This window comes from Henckelia pumila, chromosome 4 (assembly GCF_033568475.1).
Source record: "Henckelia pumila isolate YLH828 chromosome 4, ASM3356847v2, whole genome shotgun sequence".
Taxonomy (NCBI): Eukaryota; Viridiplantae; Streptophyta; class Magnoliopsida; order Lamiales; family Gesneriaceae; genus Henckelia; species Henckelia pumila.
The window spans coordinates 195660197-195679615 of NC_133123.1; positions in this window are offsets into that span (position 1 = coordinate 195660197).

Consider the following 19419-nt stretch of genomic DNA (forward strand, 5'->3'; position numbering starts at 1 on the left):
CTTCATACGATCTTTTAGTATAAAGTTTAACTGTCTTTTTTATTTCAAATCTGCAGGTGTGGTTTCATGCACAAATTTAACTTCTAAGTTGGAGTTCTGCAACTTTAAAAATTTCTTTTTATGATGTTGATCATAATTTTGGGTTTATTGCATAATGAAAGAGTGGGTGCCCGGTGAGCCAACTTGTGGCTAAGGGCTTTGATGACTCTTTGTATAAACAATATTTTGTTTAATATTATTTACACTTTTATTAATGGCAATGACTTTATCTTTCTTCATATTGTTATATTGTGATATACTATTGTTGTTTTGATAAAGACCTTGAATATACTATAGTGTATGTAAGATGTGGTAGAACATGGAGATGTCTATCATGAAACACATCTTATAGTCACTGTATATTCTAAACTATTCCTAGTCGATTGAGCCGTCCGATAATAAGGATAAGGATCGCTCGAGTTTGAGACTAGCATTTGCGATGCGGAGTACCACGTTTCATTGGTAAGGAACATAGAGATGTTCGAAGCATGCAAATGGATATTCATATGATGAATGATCGAACTACCTTATCCGGACTTTCCAAGTGGTTATCACTTATCGAGTGGATATAGTCCGCGGTTTTGGTTGTACACCATTAGTCCTTACTACTTGAAACATCATTGAGACTCTATATGCTAGTACTGTGCTTTGACTCGTTTATCGACTCTATTGGGGTCATCAGGTGTCGGGATTGGGTACAGTTACAACACATATAGGAGTCGATGCTATGTTGTCAAGGATTCACCACATACTTGCGAGTGTAGATATCCTATGCGATCTGAGGAGATATTAGTGTGACGAATCTCTGGCCAGAGTACATGATGTGGTTTAAGAAATGGTTTCTTAGTAGCACATGCGATGTCACTATTTGATCTTCAAGATGTATTGCATAGTTATCGAATCTCGAACGACTCTCGATATACCAATGGTTGTTGATTCGATCGGGATATATGGATGAAGGGACCGTACTGTATGCTAACCAAAATCTATTGGTTCTTGTAGGCACTATCAGTGATACCTAGGGAATCATGGGGCGATGTTGCTAGGCGCTCTTACCATGATTCGATGGGCAAGTCGGAAATTGTTGTTCCGAGTCACAAGGAGTTGTGAGCCCACGGCTAACTGTATCCCTGAACCATTGAGGGTCACACAATGTAATGGATTTTTAATCCCCGTTGAGATAATTAAATTTAAAGAGTTAAATTTAATGAACAAAGAAGTTGGACTTCTTAATTATGTGTAGAGGAGTAAGATTTCCTAAAATGACATAGGGATGGACATTTTTGGAAACCACTGAATTCGGATTCAGAAAAATTTATCTTGATTTTAAAAGGTGCGGAAATGGTTTCTGTGCATATTGGTGAAATCGGTTTATCAATCGGAGTCACGATGAAGTTTATATTAATTTCTGAACATGCGGGCTTTGCTTGTCAGGCTTGAACTTATGACTAATGGGCCCTAAGCTGTTAGTGGCCTACATTATAAATAAGTTATTGCAGTACAGAAATTACACACAACAAGGTCACAATTTTCGAAAAAAACCCTATTTTTCTCTCTGAAGTGGCCGACCCCCTCTCCCCTCTGCTCGGTAAAATCCAGTCTGTGAATTTTGAATTGCAGTCTGGTTTAACGGATCAAATTCGTTAATCTCTTCGTAGAAACTTCTGATAGATTTTCTAGTGCAATCTATCATAGGGATTAAATATCCGTTCGTGGACCTGATTGAAGAACAGTTCGTCCATCAGTTCCAGGGATATACAACAAGAGCAGAGCAATCTGTTGGTGTCCAAAATATCGATTCGAGATTGAGGTAAAAATTTATAATCGTTATTTAATTTTTACACACACACAATTTAATCGTAAGGTTGATATCTATTATGGAATCGTTCCATACAAAAATTTTAAACTTCCGCTGCACCGGGTATCAATCCTAATTGATCTGATCGCCGCGTTCTCCAACAGTGGTATCAGAGCCAGGTTGCTCAGATCATTAAATTAATCGATTGTACAAAAAATTTTTAAGCCTCGGTTTTTAAAACAAAATAAATATTTTAAAATAAATAAAAAAAATTTCGGGCAAAAACCCGGGCAGCGATTGGATCGCTGCCCGGGGGGGAAGCGATGGTCGCTGCCCGGGGGGCGCACGGCGCTGCCCAGCGCAGCGCTCGGCGCTGCCCAGGGCAGCGATCGTCGCTGCCCTAAGGGCAGCCGGCTGCCCGGCCCGACCCCATTAGGGCGCGGGCAGCCCGGGAATGTCCCGGGCGGCCCGCGGGAAAAATTAATTTTTTAATTTTTAAATTAAATTTTAATATGTTAAAATTCTATTTTTGATTCGATCGAAAATTGTTTTTGATTGGTCCACGAGGCGTCGGATCGAATTGTTCGAGTCCGAAAATTTTAAAATTGATTTTTGGATAAATTTGAATTTTTGGAAAATTTAAATATTTTATCCGTTAAATTGAATTTTGAAATTAATTATTTTTGGTACAATTGATGATAAGATATGATCTTATGGATATATTGAGTAAAATATGATTTTATGTATAAAATTGGATTTTATAGATAAAATATGATTTTATTTGATAAAAAGATAAAATATGATTTTGTATGTAAAATAAGATTTTATGTATGAAATATGATTTTATCCTTTTAAATTTAAATTGTCATTGCATGTTATCCAATAAATTAATTTTGAATTAAATGTTATTGGATAAGGATGATCGATTGCCATGACCAATTTTGTAGGTGTATGTTAGGAATTTACATTTGTTTTTATTGTTGTTGGTTTTATTAATGGGTCTGGTTTATGGCCCAATATGAATTGTCATATGTAATAAAAGTGGGCTTGGTTTATGGCTCGTTCCCACCCCTTGAAAATGTATCCCCTACTTGTCATTGTGATTTATTGTAAATACATTAGATTTAGTGGGAGATCAAGATTTGAAGATGGAGGTGGGCCCAGCAGACAATAAAGACAGAAGAAATGTAAATTGAAAGCTCAATGTAATAGGATTGCATTGCATACTGCATATTACCTAGGATTGGACTAAGACTCGTGATTGGCAACCACGGGTCGATTAGAAATGGAATCGATCATCCTATATAATATGTGATATTATAGTTGTATGCATGTTTTAGACAAAATTGTGTGAATCCGGCAAGCATACAAAATTTTAAAAATGATGAGACAAATTTTCAAAATTAAAATCCCTCATTTTAAATATGATTTAAAATTGATATCAAGATAAATAAAGGAAATTTAAATTTGTTTAAATGTTTCTACCTTCCATCAACGATCAATGTATGAGATGCTACCCGCGGATACGGTCCGGCTCATATTATTGGGGGGGCCTGTTCGTCGAAAAGCTGTACATTGGATCGACACATGTTGTAAGTTGGGTGGAACTCCCATGGGATCGGCTCATATTATTGGGGGATCCACATGGCGACCGTCTATCAAAACTTAATATTGATGGGTCATCTTGACATGTCACAATAAACGGCGTCATATTATTGGGCCCTTATTGGACATGAGGTAAAAACGTGGAGGTTGCTTTGGAAGCAATTGGGCTCTACCTTTTGAAAATTATGGTTGGCTGATATTATTCGGGACCATAGTTTGTCAATTGGACTCCATGTTCTCACTAAGGAAAACAGTTTTCCATTTTCACTAGAGGGTAGTGAAATCGTTAAAATAGTGGGAGTGAGATTCATAAAATAAATTTCGCCTATTTTATGTCTTAGTAAATTGCTTAAACAATCACTGATATTTGTCTGTTTCTTTTCAGTATTTCATAAGATGAATTCGCGTAATCCACTTTTCTCGATCCTCGAACAAAATAAGTTGACTGGAGCAAACTATACGGAATGGTTCCGTAAGTTGAAGATTGTCTTGACTTCGGAGAAGATGCTCTACGTGTTAGAAAAATCTCCTCCGAAGGAAGCACCAGCTGACGTAAGTCCGGAAGAGTTAGCCAAACTTGATACATGGTGGGACCATGATATCAAGACCAAATGCTATATGCAAGCCTCGATGTCTGATGAACTCCAGAGGCGATTTGAGGACACCGTGAATGCTGCTGACATTCACGTTCAACTCAAGGAACTTTTTGGGGCTCAATCGAGGGCTGAAAGGTTCGCTACTGTAAAGGAGCTAATGACGTGTCGCATGCGTGAAGGGACTTCGGTCCGTGATCATGGGGTACGAGTGATTTGGCTCATACAGAAGTTGGTAACCCTTGATTTGGTGTTGGAGCATGAACTCAACGTGGACTTACTACTTCTATCTCTTCCTTCTTCGTTTGACGGATTTGTGGTGAATTTCAATATGAACAAGATAGAGGCCTCCCTTGAAGAGATGGTCAATATGCTTGTGACATATGAATCCACATTAAAGAAGGATAAACCGGCTTTCTTGGTGGGCTCCTCTTCTTCTGCTAAGAAGGGGCCAAGTACAAAGGGCAAAAAACGTTCTGCCCCACCCAAGAAAATCGAACCCGAGAAGAAGTACAAGACAAAGGCTTCAAACATGGAAAAATCCAAGGATGTTTGCCATTACTGCAAGAAGCCCGGTCATTGGAAGCGTAACTGCAAGGAATATCTAGAGCAGTTGCGAACTGCGAAGGGTATGTTCTATATTGAAATAAATGTTTTACTTAATACTACTTCTTGGGTATTGGATACCGGATGTGGATCTCATATTTGCAATGATTTGCAGGTGATGACAAGAAGTCGCAGGCTTAGAATGGGTGAGACCCAGCTGAGGCTCGAAAATGGTTCCAGAGTTGAAGCTAAAGCTGTGGGAGATGTTTATTTATTTTTGCAGAACGGTTTTAAGTTACTTTTAAGAGATGTTTTATTTGTTCCGGATTTGATTAAAAACATTATTTCTGTTTCTATGCTTGATAGAGATGGTTATTCTTGCAATTTTGTGAATGAGATTTGCAATATTTACAAGTATGAATGTTTGATTGGAAATGGACAACTTGAAAACGATCTATACAACTTAAAACTAAAAGACGTTCCAATAAATTATGTTGATAAACCGGCAACAACAAACAAAAGGAAAATCGATAGCCAAAACCCGGCAAACCTTTGGCACGCTAGGCTAGGTCATATTTCCTCAAGGAGGATGAACAAGCTAGTGGGAGAGGGCATGTTTGATATGTCTGATATTAACTCTCTACCTACTTGTGAATCCTGCCTAAAAGAAAAAATGACTAAATCTCCTTTTAAGGGGAAACCTGAGCGTAGTCAAAATCTGTTGAATTTGATCCATACAGATGTTTGTGGTCCATTTAGAGTTGGTACTCAATATGGCCACACCTACTTCATTACCTTTACTGATGATTATTCAAGGTATGGGTATTTATATTTAATGAAATATAAGTCTGAAGCATTTGAAAAGTTCAAAGAATTCAAGGCTGAAGTAGAAAACAAGCTAGGTAAAAGTATTAAAACACTTCGATCGGATCGAGGTGGAGAATACTTAAGTACCGAGTTTTTGGACTATCTAAAAGAGAATGGGATTCTCTCTCAGTGGACTCCTCCTATGACACCACAGCTTAATGGTGTATCGGAGCGTCGTAATCAAACTTTGTTGGACATGGTTCGGTCCATGATGAGCTTCACTGAGCTTCCACCTTCGTTTTGGGGCTATGCGCTTGAAACGGCGGTATTGTTGTTGAACAACGTCCACACTAAAGCAGTGGACAAAACACCATACGAGTTATGGAATGGCAAAGCTCCTAAGTATTCGTATTTGAGGATTTGGGGATGTCCTGCTTACGTGAAGCGGACAGTGGGAGATAAGTTGGATAGTCAATCCAGCTTATGTTATTTTGTAGGGTATCCAAAGAATTCAATCGGATATTATTTTTATTATCCTGCTGAAACAAAGGTGTTTGTTTCAAGGAATGCCACCTTCTTGGAGAAGGAGTTCTTATTGGATAAGAAAGGCGAGATGATGGAACTCGAAGAAATTCGAGAAGAACCCGAAATACAAAATAACGATCCTACACCTCAGGAACCATTGATAGACACGCCTGTACCTAGAAGATCCGAGAGGACTTCTAGACCTCCTATTCGATATGGTCTTCTTCTTGAAGGGGATCAAGATGAACCCAATGTTGGATGTGATCCAAGAAACTTCAAGGAAGCAATTTCTGATGCGGATTCAAATTTATGGCTTGAAGCTATGCAGTCGGAAATAGATTCGATGCATACAAACCAAGTTTGGTCTTTAGTAGATCCTCCCGATGGAATTGTTCCAATAGGATGTAAATGGATCTACAAGAGAAAGCTTGGGCCTGATGGTAAGGTATTGACCTACAAGGCGCGATTGGTGGCAAAAGGTTATACTCAAAAACAAGGAGTTGACTATGATGAAACCTTTTCACCAGTTGCAATGTTCAAGTCCATAAGAATCCTTATTGCCATAGCTGCATGGTATGACTATGAGATATGGCAAATGGATGTGAAGACTGCTTTTCTTAATGGAGACATTAAGGAAGAAATCTATATGAAGCAGCCTGAGGGGTACACATCCATGGGAAGCGAGCATAAGGTATGCAAGCTTCAGAGATCAATTTATGGTCTAAAACAAGAATCAAGAAGTTGGAACCAGAAATTTGATGAAACAATAAAAGATTTTGGTTTCATCAAGAATCCGGAGGAACCATGCGTGTACAAGAAAGTAGTTAAGGATGCTGTGACATTCTTAGTACTTTATGTTGATGACATCCTACTCATTGGGAATGATGTAGGGATGTTGCAGTCAACAAAGATATGGTTATCAGGTAGATTCTCGATGAAGGATTTGGGTGAGGCATCCTATATTCTAGGGATACAGATCTATAGAGATAGATCTAAAAGAATGATAGGACTCACTCAGTCAACCTACATTGACACCATATTGAAACGGTTTTCAATGGATGGGTCCAAGAGAGGACATCTACCCATGTGTCATGGAGTTTCTCTATCCAAGTCTATGTGTCCCAAGACGGATGAAGAGATAGAGAAAATGACACATGTACCATATGCGTCAGTTATAGGTAGTATCATGTATGGGATGATATCCACCAGACCGGTCAAATGCATTGAAAAGCCGTGAAGGACATTCTTAAGTACTTACGAAGGACTAAGAATATGTTCATGGTATATGGAGGAAGAGAACTAAAATTGGAAGGCTATACCGACTCTAGCTTCCAAAGTGACGTGGATGACTCGAAGTCAACCTCTGGATTTTTGTTCATGCTCAATGGCGGTGCTGTCTCTTGGAAGAGTTCCAAGCAGGACACCACAGCGGATTCCACCACTGAAGCAGAATACATTGCAGCATCAGCTGCTGCTAAAGAGTCCGTTTGGATGAGGAATTTCGTCCAAGAGTTGGGCGTCATTCCTGAAGTTGTTGGTCCAGTCCCGGTGTACTGTGACAACACGGGTGCCGTTGCTCAGGCAAAGGAACCAAGGTCTCATCAAAGATCCAAACACGTACTGAGGAAATACCACATCATCCGGGAGATTGTGGAAAGAGGAGACATCACTGTCGAAAGAGTGGCCTCTGCAGAAAATATCGCTGATCCACTTACTAAGCCCTTGCCAGGACCATTATTTGACAAACATCGCGAAGCAATGGGTCTACGTAGTATGACTAGTTGGCTTTAGGGCAAGTGGGAGATTGAAAGAGTGGGTGCCCGGTGAGCCAACTTGTGGCTAAGGGCTTTGATGACTCTTTGTATAAACAATCTTTTGTTTAATATTATTTACACTTTTATTAATGGCAATGACTTTATCTTTCTTCATATTGTTATATTGTGATATACTATTGTTGTTTTGATAAAGACCTTGAATATACTATAGTGTATGTAAGATGTGGTAGAACATGGAGATGTCTATCATGAAACACATCTTATAGTCACTGTATATTCTAAACTGTTCCTAGTCGATTGAGCCGTCCGATAATAAGGATAAGGATCGCTCGAGTTTGAGACTAGCATTTGCGATGCGGAGTACCACGTTTCATTGGTAAGGAACATAGAGATGTTCGAAGCATGCAAATGGATATTCATATGATGAATGATCGAACTACCCTATCCGGACTTTCCAAGTGGTTATCACTTATCGAGTGGATATAGTCCGCGGTTTTGGTTGTACACCATTAGTCCTTACTACTTGAAACATCATTGAGACTCTATATGCTAGTACTGTGCTTTGACTCGTTTACCGACTCTATTGGGGTCATCAGGTGTCGGGATTGGGTACAGTTACAACACATATAGGAGTCGATGCTTTGTTGTCAAGGATTCACCACATACTTGCGAGTGTGGATATCCTATGCGATCTGAGGAGATATTAGTGTGATGAATCTCTGGCCAGAGTACATGATGTGGCTTAAGAAATGGTTTCTTAGTAGCACATGCGATGTCACTATTTGATCTTCAAGATGTATTGCATAGTTATCGAATCTCAAACGACTCTCGATATACCAATGGTTGTTGATTCGATCGGGATATATGGATGAAGGGACCGTACTGTACGCTAACCAAAATCTATTGGTTCTTGTAGGCACTATCAGTGATACCTAGGGAATCATGGGGCGATGTTGCTAGGCGCTCTTACCATGATTCGATGGGCAAGTCGGAAATTGTTGTTCCGAGTCACAAGGAGTTGTGAGCCCACGGCTAGCTGTATCCCTGAACCATTGAGGGTCACACAGTGTAATGGATTTTTAATCCCCGTTGAGATAGTTAAATTTAAAGAATTAAATTTAATGAACAAAGAAGTTGGACTTCTTAATTATGAGTAGAGGAGTAAGATTTCCTAAAATGACATAGGGATGGACATTTTTGGAAACCACTGAATTCGGATTCAGAAAAATTTATCTTGACTTTAAAAGGTGCAGAAATGGTTTCTGTGCACATTGGTGAAATCGGTTTATCAATCGGAGTCACGATGAATTTTATATTAATTTTTGAACATGCGGGCTTTGCTTGTCAGGCTTGAACTTATGACTAATGGGCCCTAAGCTGTTAGTTGCCTACATTATAAATAAGTTATTGCAGTACAGAAATTACACACAACAAGATCACAATTTTCGAAAAAAACCCTATTTTTCTCTCTGAAGTGGCCGACCCCCTCTTCCCTCTGCTCGGTAAAATCCAGTCTGTGAATTTTGAATTGCAGTCTGGTTTAACGGATCAAATTCGTTAATCTCTTCGTAGAAACTTCTGATAGATTTTCTAGTGCAATCTATCAGAGGGATTAAATATCCGTTCGTGGACCTGATTAAAGAACAGTTCGTCCATCAGTTCCAGGGATATACAACAAGAGCAGAGCAATCTGTTGGTGTCCAAAATCTCGATTCGAGATTGAGGTAAAAATTTATAATCGTTATTTAATTTTTACACACACACAATTTAATCGTAAGGTTGATACCTATTATGGAATCGTTCCATACAAAAATTTTAAACTTCCGCTGCACCGGGTATCAATCCTAATTGATCTGATCGCCGCGTTCTCCATTACATAATATTACTACTTTGGTCGTAAACACATAATACAAAAACACCCTATCCGAGTTAGGTGCAAATCACTAAACATAAAGCTCAACGAGCTTCTTTAAAGTATCAAAAACATTAGAAAACGGGTTGACTTGACTGGGGCTTTGAGTTGAAAATCAGAAAATCAGTTGTTCAGAGCTTTTTGCATCTCAGACAAAGAAACTGATAGAGTCATAACCATATATAAGTTTCTAGGGTAGTGTTTGAGATTGCTTTCAAAAATAAAAGTTCATAAGTACTTTTTGGAAAATCTCAAATGCTACCTAAGATAGACTTGTACTTCTCTATAAGTTCTCATCCGGGGTCAGGTTTTCTTGAGTATATTTTTTGAAAGTTGAGGATCCGAGGGTGAACTAATAAAATCCTCCATAAAACTCACAAGAAAATAAGGAATTATATATATATTAAAAAACTTATCGACAGAAAGTATCAACTTGGATAGCTGGTGTATTCACATCAAAAGTGCACACCCTTCAATTACATGTTATGGAAGAATATATGACATATCTTAAACTCAACTCAAAGGTCATGATCGAGGTGATACTGAGATGGAGCGAGCCACCAAAACTCATGCTCTTAATTGCCTCTCTTGGTTGTTCATTCAAATTTTCCACAAACGTAGTGGTCAGAGATAGAGCTAACATTGCCCCTCAAATTTATCTTATCTATAATATTATATCCTTCAAATTTACAATAGTCATTCATTTTCTAAATAATTTATCAATGTCGCTCTAATCGTCTAATAAAATTCATTTTCGCCCCCTCTTAATTGATTTTTCTGGCTCCGTCCTTGCTTGTGGTCTACACTGTGTAACAAAATTTTTAACTTCACAAAAAATAAACATATATATAATTACAAAATATCAACATAAAATTCATAGCATAACTAACACAACAAAATGATCCTTTTGCAGTGGAATAATCGGGATAATTCTCAAATATATCCTTGTAGTTTCGTCATCGTCCCAATTATATCCCTTTTGTTTTTCAAGTCCTGGATATATGGTAGAGCTTAATCGTGTCACGCCCAAATTACCCGACTCAGTCAGATAAACAAATAATGCAGTAGTATGAGTAGGGATCGTTCCCACGAGGAAAGACAAATTCTATGTGTTCTTAATAAATAAAAATGGGGGTTTGAGGTTGAGATTAACTACTAAAACTTTTAAACAATTAAAATTTACTAACATGCAAAATTAAATAAAAGACTGGAGAAAGTCAATAAGAGACGAGACTTGGTATCGGTCGACTACACCCTTGATATTCATTCATTCAATCATCGATTCTCTAAAAATAATTAAATCTATTAAATATTCGTCGTTGAAAATTCAATTCCTGTTTCACCGTAATTTTAGTTAATTAGAAAACAACATTCTAAATTAACTCTTACCAATTAATTAACCCGATAACAGCAATCTAGATTTAAATCCACGGTAGCATTCAAACTAGTAAAACTGACGAACCTAGACAACACAAACACCAGCGGTTGTATTTAGCCTAGTCAATAATTGATCCTACGAAATAATAAATTCAACAGCAGAAATTATCACGCGTAGTTGCTTCGCAAATTAGTTTATTCAAACAATTACGGATTTGAACTCTAATTTAGCTATCGCTTGCAATACAAAATCCTAAGATGGCCAATCCTAAAATCTCACAAACAAACATAAAAATAAAACAGATCAAAGATTGATACTTAATAAAGATTAAACACTACGAATCGAATCTCATGAATAAAATACATCAAGGTTTCGTCTCCCTCAACCAAGTATAAAAGCTTAGCTACAACGATTCATAACTAAAGTCATAAAAATTCGAAGGAAAAAAGAAAAACTAAAATTAAGAATTCAAGAATAAAACCTAGCCTCCAAAGTAATCTCCCAAAAGTCTGATAATAATCCTCTAAAATCGGAATAAAAGTCTAATAAAGGCTAGGAACTAAAATAACAAAGTTACCAAAAATTATATTTTTTTCCCGATAGACTACGCCCGCTCGATCGGTAAGATGTTGCGGATGGAGCGGCGTGAAAATCACTAACTCTCTGCCTGGCGTAAATGCGTGCCGCTCGATCGGTGAACTTCTGCGGATCGAGCGGCACAAAACTCCCAAAGCTACTGTCTCCATGTAAAGGCTCCCGCTCGATCTGCAACATCCTGCGGATCGAGCGGTGAAGGAATCTTCAGAATTTCCCAGCATTTCCCTTGCTTCAAAGCTCCGTCCTAGTCCGCCAAAATATGAGACCTAACCACAAAAACAAGAATCCCATCATGCAAACACGAAAAATGCAAAACTAACAAAATGCAAAAAATAAAACATGCAACTAATGCAAAACAACAACAAAAATGACACTAACAAATGCAATAAAAACACAACTATCAAATATCCCCACACTTAATCCTTGCTCGCCCTCGATCAAGTTATGCAAAAACAAAACGAAATAGAACAAACACATAAGCAAGGACGAATCACTCATATCATAGCCTCAGAGAAAACCACTTTCATCTAAAACAAGCTCATAGCTATTCTCAATCGTCAATGATACACCTTCAGTCGAATGCTAACGTGTGTGTGTGTCATGTTATCTCAGTTACATGCAACTTCAAAAGACAAGTTTCAAAACTGTTTGCCGACCTATAACAATTCAGTGTAAGCCTCACAATCCAGAACTCTCCTCTCAAAAATCCTCCAACACAACATAGCTTCCTTAAGAATAATTATGCACCGTTGGATTTTGCACTCAACATTTTAAAAGTCTCAATAATTACCCGCATACTTAGCTAAAACTAGATAGGATTTGAATTTCAATCCTCTCGTCTATAGCCCGGATGGAACTACAATCCCATTAGGTCCGCAAACTTAGCTATGAAATAATAAATAGAATTTCATTCATATTTCAAGCCCGGATGGAATCAAAATATTTTTTTTTCTCAAAATAATAACCTCATGTAATCCGCATACTTAGCCACAAACAAGATGAATAAAATTTCATAAATCTCGCTCGCAACCCGGATGGAGTTGATTGGTTTCCAAAAATTAATTTTCTTCTTAAAAACCAAAAATTTTAGGTGCGCCCAAGAAAGTATATGCCACATCAAAGAAATCATCAAAATTCAAGAACTATCATGTTCCACAAACACCTATTGTCGTGAAATGGTCCAACAGACCTCCACAATATCTAATACATCGCTACACTTCACCGGTTAAACATGCGTGCTTAAAATATTCAACAAACAACCTCCGGTTTCTCATATCCAATCAAGAGTAAAATGTTTTCAAAAATTCATAATTTATCAACTATCTCATCATAGGCTAGAAATCATCATCCTTTACTTATGCACACAAAACACACATGAAACAATTTATGAACTATATGCAATTATGCAACAAACACAATGATGCAATGAAATGCAATGCATGAATGCACCCCCCACGCTTAAACAACACATTGTCCTCAATGCAAGACAACAAAAGAACGCAACCAAAGAACTAAACAAAATGAAATGCAAAAACACAAAACGGGACTCCCCTGGTTTACAGGTCTGCGGCATCGTCCTCTTCAGCCTCTGGAGGAAGGACAGGAGAGGTATACTGGAAGGGGAAGGGTGGCGGATACGGCAGAGTAGCCGGAACAGCATTTGGATCAAGACCATGGTGCAATGTAAGATTTCGCAATAAAGCATCCAAAGCTTGCGAATTATGAGCTGCCACCGTATTGTATGCATCTTGATGATGGGCAACAAAGACCGCATGACATCCCTCGCAAAATAGTACTTAAAGAACACCAACATATAAATAAATTATAGACAGCAGCTATGTTTACCGAATCTTCCAAATCTGCATCCACATTTGAAATTTGATGTTGCATCTGAAACTTGGTATGTCCGACTAATTCACGCTGCAACTCTATAAATTGTAATGTTCCAAAGAGCATCAACAACAGCATAACATCAACATTTTCATTCACATCATTCTTATATTCTTCTACAAAAACACAAGAAGTAAATTAAGTTGGTGCAGATCGAGCATTAAAATTTCTAAAAGTTCTCATCAATCTAATTTTATGGTCTGCCATTTGGAATGCCAATTGACGCATATATAGTAACATTGAGTATACATGTTTCCACATCTAAGCAGATTTCAAGAACACAAAACACAGCAGTTTCTATCATCATACATCCTGAACATAAGATCCTTCACGTGAAGTTTTATCTGTAATTTGTATCAAAATGTAAGTTTCACCTCCCATACCCTAAATGGTCGCAACATCAATGTCATTTCCAAACTGTTGTATTTCTTGACGCTCATCATGCAAGTAAACTCAAGATTAGCCAAAAACAGATACTTAGCTGCACATCGAACAATTGACAAGAAAGATCCAAATACATTCCTTGTCGATAGTAATAAACAAAGAAAACTCACAGATCTCGGAATTCCCTTATGCTTGCTAAAATATTTCTGGGGTATAATTGGAGTATCCTCATCTTCTGAAGATGAGTCATGCTCAAGGCCCAAGGCAGAAGGGCCATTCCTTGAATCCGAGTCTGTGAAGATAGAATAGACCTGGCTTCAACTGATCTCTCACGCTGGAAATCAAAATCGTACAACTTAATAATAAGAAAATCAAGCAATCCTTCACGATTTCAACATCATAATTTTTAATAATTAAGATATAATTAAAAGCTCAAAGTCAATATTTAAATACAAGCTGAAATCCCATTAAAATATCTGTCTAGACCTTTTTGTTCTCTCAACTTTTTTCACTAGGTCGGGCGAGCTTAGATTCATGATCGGCTGGATGCACGAGCTTTAACCAGTTAAGATCAAGCTCATTAGAAAGCCCGAACATGAAAGCTCGAGCTAGAAAAATTTAAAGCTTGATCAGGCTCATTTGGTTAAGTTAGCTCGACGGGTTTATTCGCTGGCTAATGTGTTTAAACCTCTATGCTCAAACACGAGGAAAACCTGATCATATTAATTACTATTACATTCGAAAAGAGAATCAAAACAAACCTTTACATATATAACTCAAAACAAATTATCACAAATGGTGTCATCAAGAAAGAACTATGATATATGAAAGAAATGAGAAAAATGCATGGTCAAGTAGTTCGCTATCCTTTGTCTGGCATGGGATGCTGCATCCGTTCAACCCGACGGGTCCAACCGCCGGGTTGCCGGTTTTCCTAAGGGAAAACTGGGACCGGACCGCCTAGTGGCCGGTCCGGTCTTGGTTCTGGGTCGGGCCCGTTGACCCGGTTAACTGGCCCGTGGACAGGCCGGTTTTGGGCCGGGTCCGGGTCCAACCCGGCCCTTGGCCAGGTCTACATTAAAGGATTAGTAACACATATATTTCAAATACAAAATGATTTAAACTCCACGACACACAACACGTACAAAAGGAATGCCTATCTGACCCTTCAACTAACTATGTTTATATGTTATGATATTATATTTGGAAACTTTGAATTTAATGCAACAATTTGAGCAACCCAAAATTAGGGACTGGATTAGGAGCAGAAGGGGACAGAAAGGAGAAGATGGTTGTTTTCAACAACAAAGGAGATCACTTCAATTTGTCTCCGTTGGTCCCACCAAAACGGTTTGATTCGAAACAATTTTAGAACTGAATTTTATTCTTTTAAATTTCAATAGTCATATAAAAATAATGGCTGAGATAATTAATTATAAAGGGATAAAAATATGGAGTTAAATTTAATTTACATAAATCAAGTGGTTTGAGTACGTATATAAATTAACTTGTACATGTCTACTACAATACTTTACAATGGGGAAAATTGCATAGTTTTTTTAGGAACCAGAACAGACGTGACGAAATTGAAACCTAGAAAGGTTTTGGGTTTCGGTTTCGGCTTCAGTTCATTTTGTGAGAAAAGGATGATCGGGTATACACATGTGCGTGTGTATATAATAAGGATTTGCCATTTTATTCAGGAAGTGAGCCAGCAAATCGTTTGCCATTTTATTCAGGAAGTGAGCCAGCAAATCGCTACTTACGAGTAACACTCGGAGGTTCATTTTTTAAAAAAAAAAAAAAAAAAAAAAAAAACAAGTATGATTTGGAACCGTCTAAATAACAAAATATCCCACAAATAATTGGTGAGTGTCTCGATCAAAACGAGCTAACGTGGATCGATTACTCAACAATTTTAATAACTACCATCATAAAAATCAAAGATATCTTTTCGTCATTATACTTGGAACCCGAACTCGTGCATTTGTAAGTTGTAACCTATTGATTATCGCTTTATCGGAGTTTAATTACAGAGAGAATTGGTCGCTACTTGATCAAACTGAATTTGTTCGATTTCTTTTTGAGTCGAAGTTTGCTTGGTTCCCATTACATGCCGACTGTCAAAGTCGTTCAAATTTGAGAAAAGACATAAAGAAAGGGAAGGAAAAGGAGAAATGTGGGTGAGTCAATAGGTCGAACATGTGGTGGGTGCATGGCAGGTCATGTGCCGTCGCCCCGCGCATTTGACTGATGGATGGGCCATCCGTTCTGTCGGCCGCACATGTGCCCGCTTTGGGCCTCAGGTGGGGCTGATTTTTACGTGTGAGTGAGTTGTATAGTGGGCTAATAGTTGCTATATACATTTTCTCGGTTTGGGTACAATGGACTAGCTAGTCTCAACAATTTACGTTACCCACATCTTTTTATTATTATTATTAAAAAAAAAAAAACAAAACCCCACGTCTACATAAATTCATGTCATGATATCCATTGTATATAGCAACTATTAGCCCACTATACAACTCACTCACACGGAAAAAAGATGTAGACGAAGAATGCTGAATCTGAGGACAGAGAAGCAACTTTGGCTTCATTACTCTTTTCTTTTCTTTTTAATTTTGCAAATTGATGTGTAGACTCGTGAACATGTATGATTTTTTATTTTTTGCATCATGAACTAACATTTTGATTCTAGAGATGTAGGTTAGTTGAAATAATTTCTATGATTTTTTTTGTTTATGTGATCGAATTCCAATAAGTTTAATTGTGTTTTCTAGATTAATTTTTTCAGTTTACTGGTCATGAATTGAATGATCTAATTATGATTCTATCACTCCGGAAAGGGGATTTGAATTATGATCACAAAAAAACGCATTTTTGAAAATTTATATAGTTAGGAAGACATAATTTCAGCAAAGTACCTAAGAACAAATTACTTTCATTCATCAATTAAGTCTAAATTTTTAATAGGAATATTAGAATCAAAACTTAATGGTGCATTCTATTTGTTACTTAGAAAAGATAAATAGAAATAATTAAGTGTTTTTAGCTATCAAACAAGTTGGATTCATGAACATAATTCGATAGGGAATAGTAATCACGAAAACTAAGTGAAATCAATGTATTCAATTTTCTCTTATTGACATTCACTCATTTATGTGCATTTGCTTGCCAAGTCTTTCAGTTAATTTATTCAAGTTTGAAAGAATTTAATTTTTTGAATTTTTTAGATAAAGTTTCGACTATTTTAATCACAAGAATTAATATAATTTTGAATATATACTTTTCGTGGAAACGATATTCTACTCGTTTTTTTATTAAAACTTGACAGTGTGCACTTGCGAGTAAGAAATATTGCAATAATAAACATTAAACATAAATAAACAATTTAAAATAAAACTCAAGGCCGGCCCTCGGATGTTATTGTAAACCATATATTTTAGTATAACAGAAAATATCGCACAAAATGAAGCAGACAATTTCCTTCGGAAAAATCAGTCTTACAAGTAGCACAGATATTATTGGCCTTTGATGAGACCATACTTCACAAAACGTTTTTCAATCTTATCTTTTATTTAGAAGCACAGGATGGATACCAAAATTGTTTCCATAATTTGCTTGTCTCTATTTTATGAAAGGAAATTATCGTGCTTGACATTAGGACCCTACCAAAATTATTGCGTTTCTTAATTAAGTATGTGTTAATGGGAATTCGCTATTTATTTAATTTGGTGATATTTTCAATTGAATTATATATCATAATTTATATCCATTATGAGAATTAACCCGGCATGCAATAAAAAATAACAGGTTTTATAGGTCGATTTGTGTTGAATATTCTTCTTATAAAATTAAATCCTAAGATGATTCCACGATGCTTTTGTGATGTTTAAATTTGGAAAATTGGGACAGATACCTCCCCAAACAAACACATTGCATTTGGAGATCGTTTATTTTTATGTCATGTGTAGCATAATATTTGTTGGAACAACGGAACTCAGATATCTCACATTAGTATGATATTGTTCACTTTGAGCACAAGTCCTCATAGTTTTGCTTTTGGAACCACTCAAAAGACCTCATACATACCATGGAAATATCATTTCATTTATTAACACATGATCATTTTCTTGATCTACCAATGTGGGACTTTGGTTGATATCCAACAATCCTCCCTCAAACGAATTCACGCTATTATTGACATGGTTCGGGCCTTCCCTCAATCCGTACATCTCCAATCGAGGCTACTCCACTTCACTGCATTGAGACACACGTTTACATGAATTCTCGGGAGCATCACCCCTCGAGAGCTTAAAACGGATCTTACCGGGAGCCTCACCTCCTTCGTTTTTAATTCCGAGGATTTCACCCACATTGGTTCGATCAGACCATGACTCTGATACTACTTGTTGGAACAACGAAACTCGGATATCTCACATTGGTATGATATTATCTACTTTGGGCACAAGCCCTAATGATTTTGTTTTTGGAACCACCCAAAAAGCCTCATACCAATGGAGATACCATTTCATTTATTAACTCATGCATAATTATTTCCTTGATCTACCAATGTGGGATTTTGGTTGATATCCCAACAATATTAAGTATGAACACTAAATATTTAAGACAAATGAAAAAGAAAATATGATCTTTATATTTGGGATGGATGTAGTATTATATAATAGTTTCACATCTCATAATAATTGATTTGACATATCAAATAACGTACACCAAAAAATTTTCCTATTTAACCCCCAAAATTTAGCTCACGTCTTCTTTTAAACTAGATCTCAAACTCTATATAAGTTCTCTTTCAAATTTCATCATTTGTCAATTCTTCTTTTAAACTAAATCTCAAACTCTCTATAACTTCTCTTTCAAATTTTGTCACTTGTCAATTCTTATTAAATTATGAGTATAATTTTTTAATTATTCATAACTCTCACATGTATTTATAACTAGAGAAAAATACATAAAATTAAATGTTTAAGAAAAATATGTTGGGTTAAGCATGCATGTGAGAGTAGTATTAGGATAAGTGATCTCCTGTGAAGTTATATATAGTACGTCAAGCTGCTTGATCTGGTTGGCTAGTTTGGCCGTAAAATAGGGATATCAGATCTTAACATGTAATATTGTCTTCGCTGAGATAAGGCCGGTTGTAAGAAAAAGATTAGACTGATCTCAAATGGATATGAGACATCACTAGCTAGCAGTTAGTCACGTCCCTCCCTAGACTTATGTGCTAAACAAACCGATACATCTGGCCTGCTACAAGTATAAAAGAAATAAAATTGTGTTTTGCTAACAACTATAACTTCTAGGGATAATTAGCGTTTGACCCTAAAAACAAAATAAAATTAAATTATCACTTCATTTATATAAAAACTGTCGTCGTTATTTTACACACGATAGCTCACTAATATTATATTAAGATTGCACCACCCCACGAGTTTATGTTGTAGAGGCAATTATTGCTGTTAGACAACTTCAATTGATTTAATAAATATCATTTATGTTTTTTTCCAATTAGTTTACTGGAAGATACTGTGTCTCTCTATTTATAG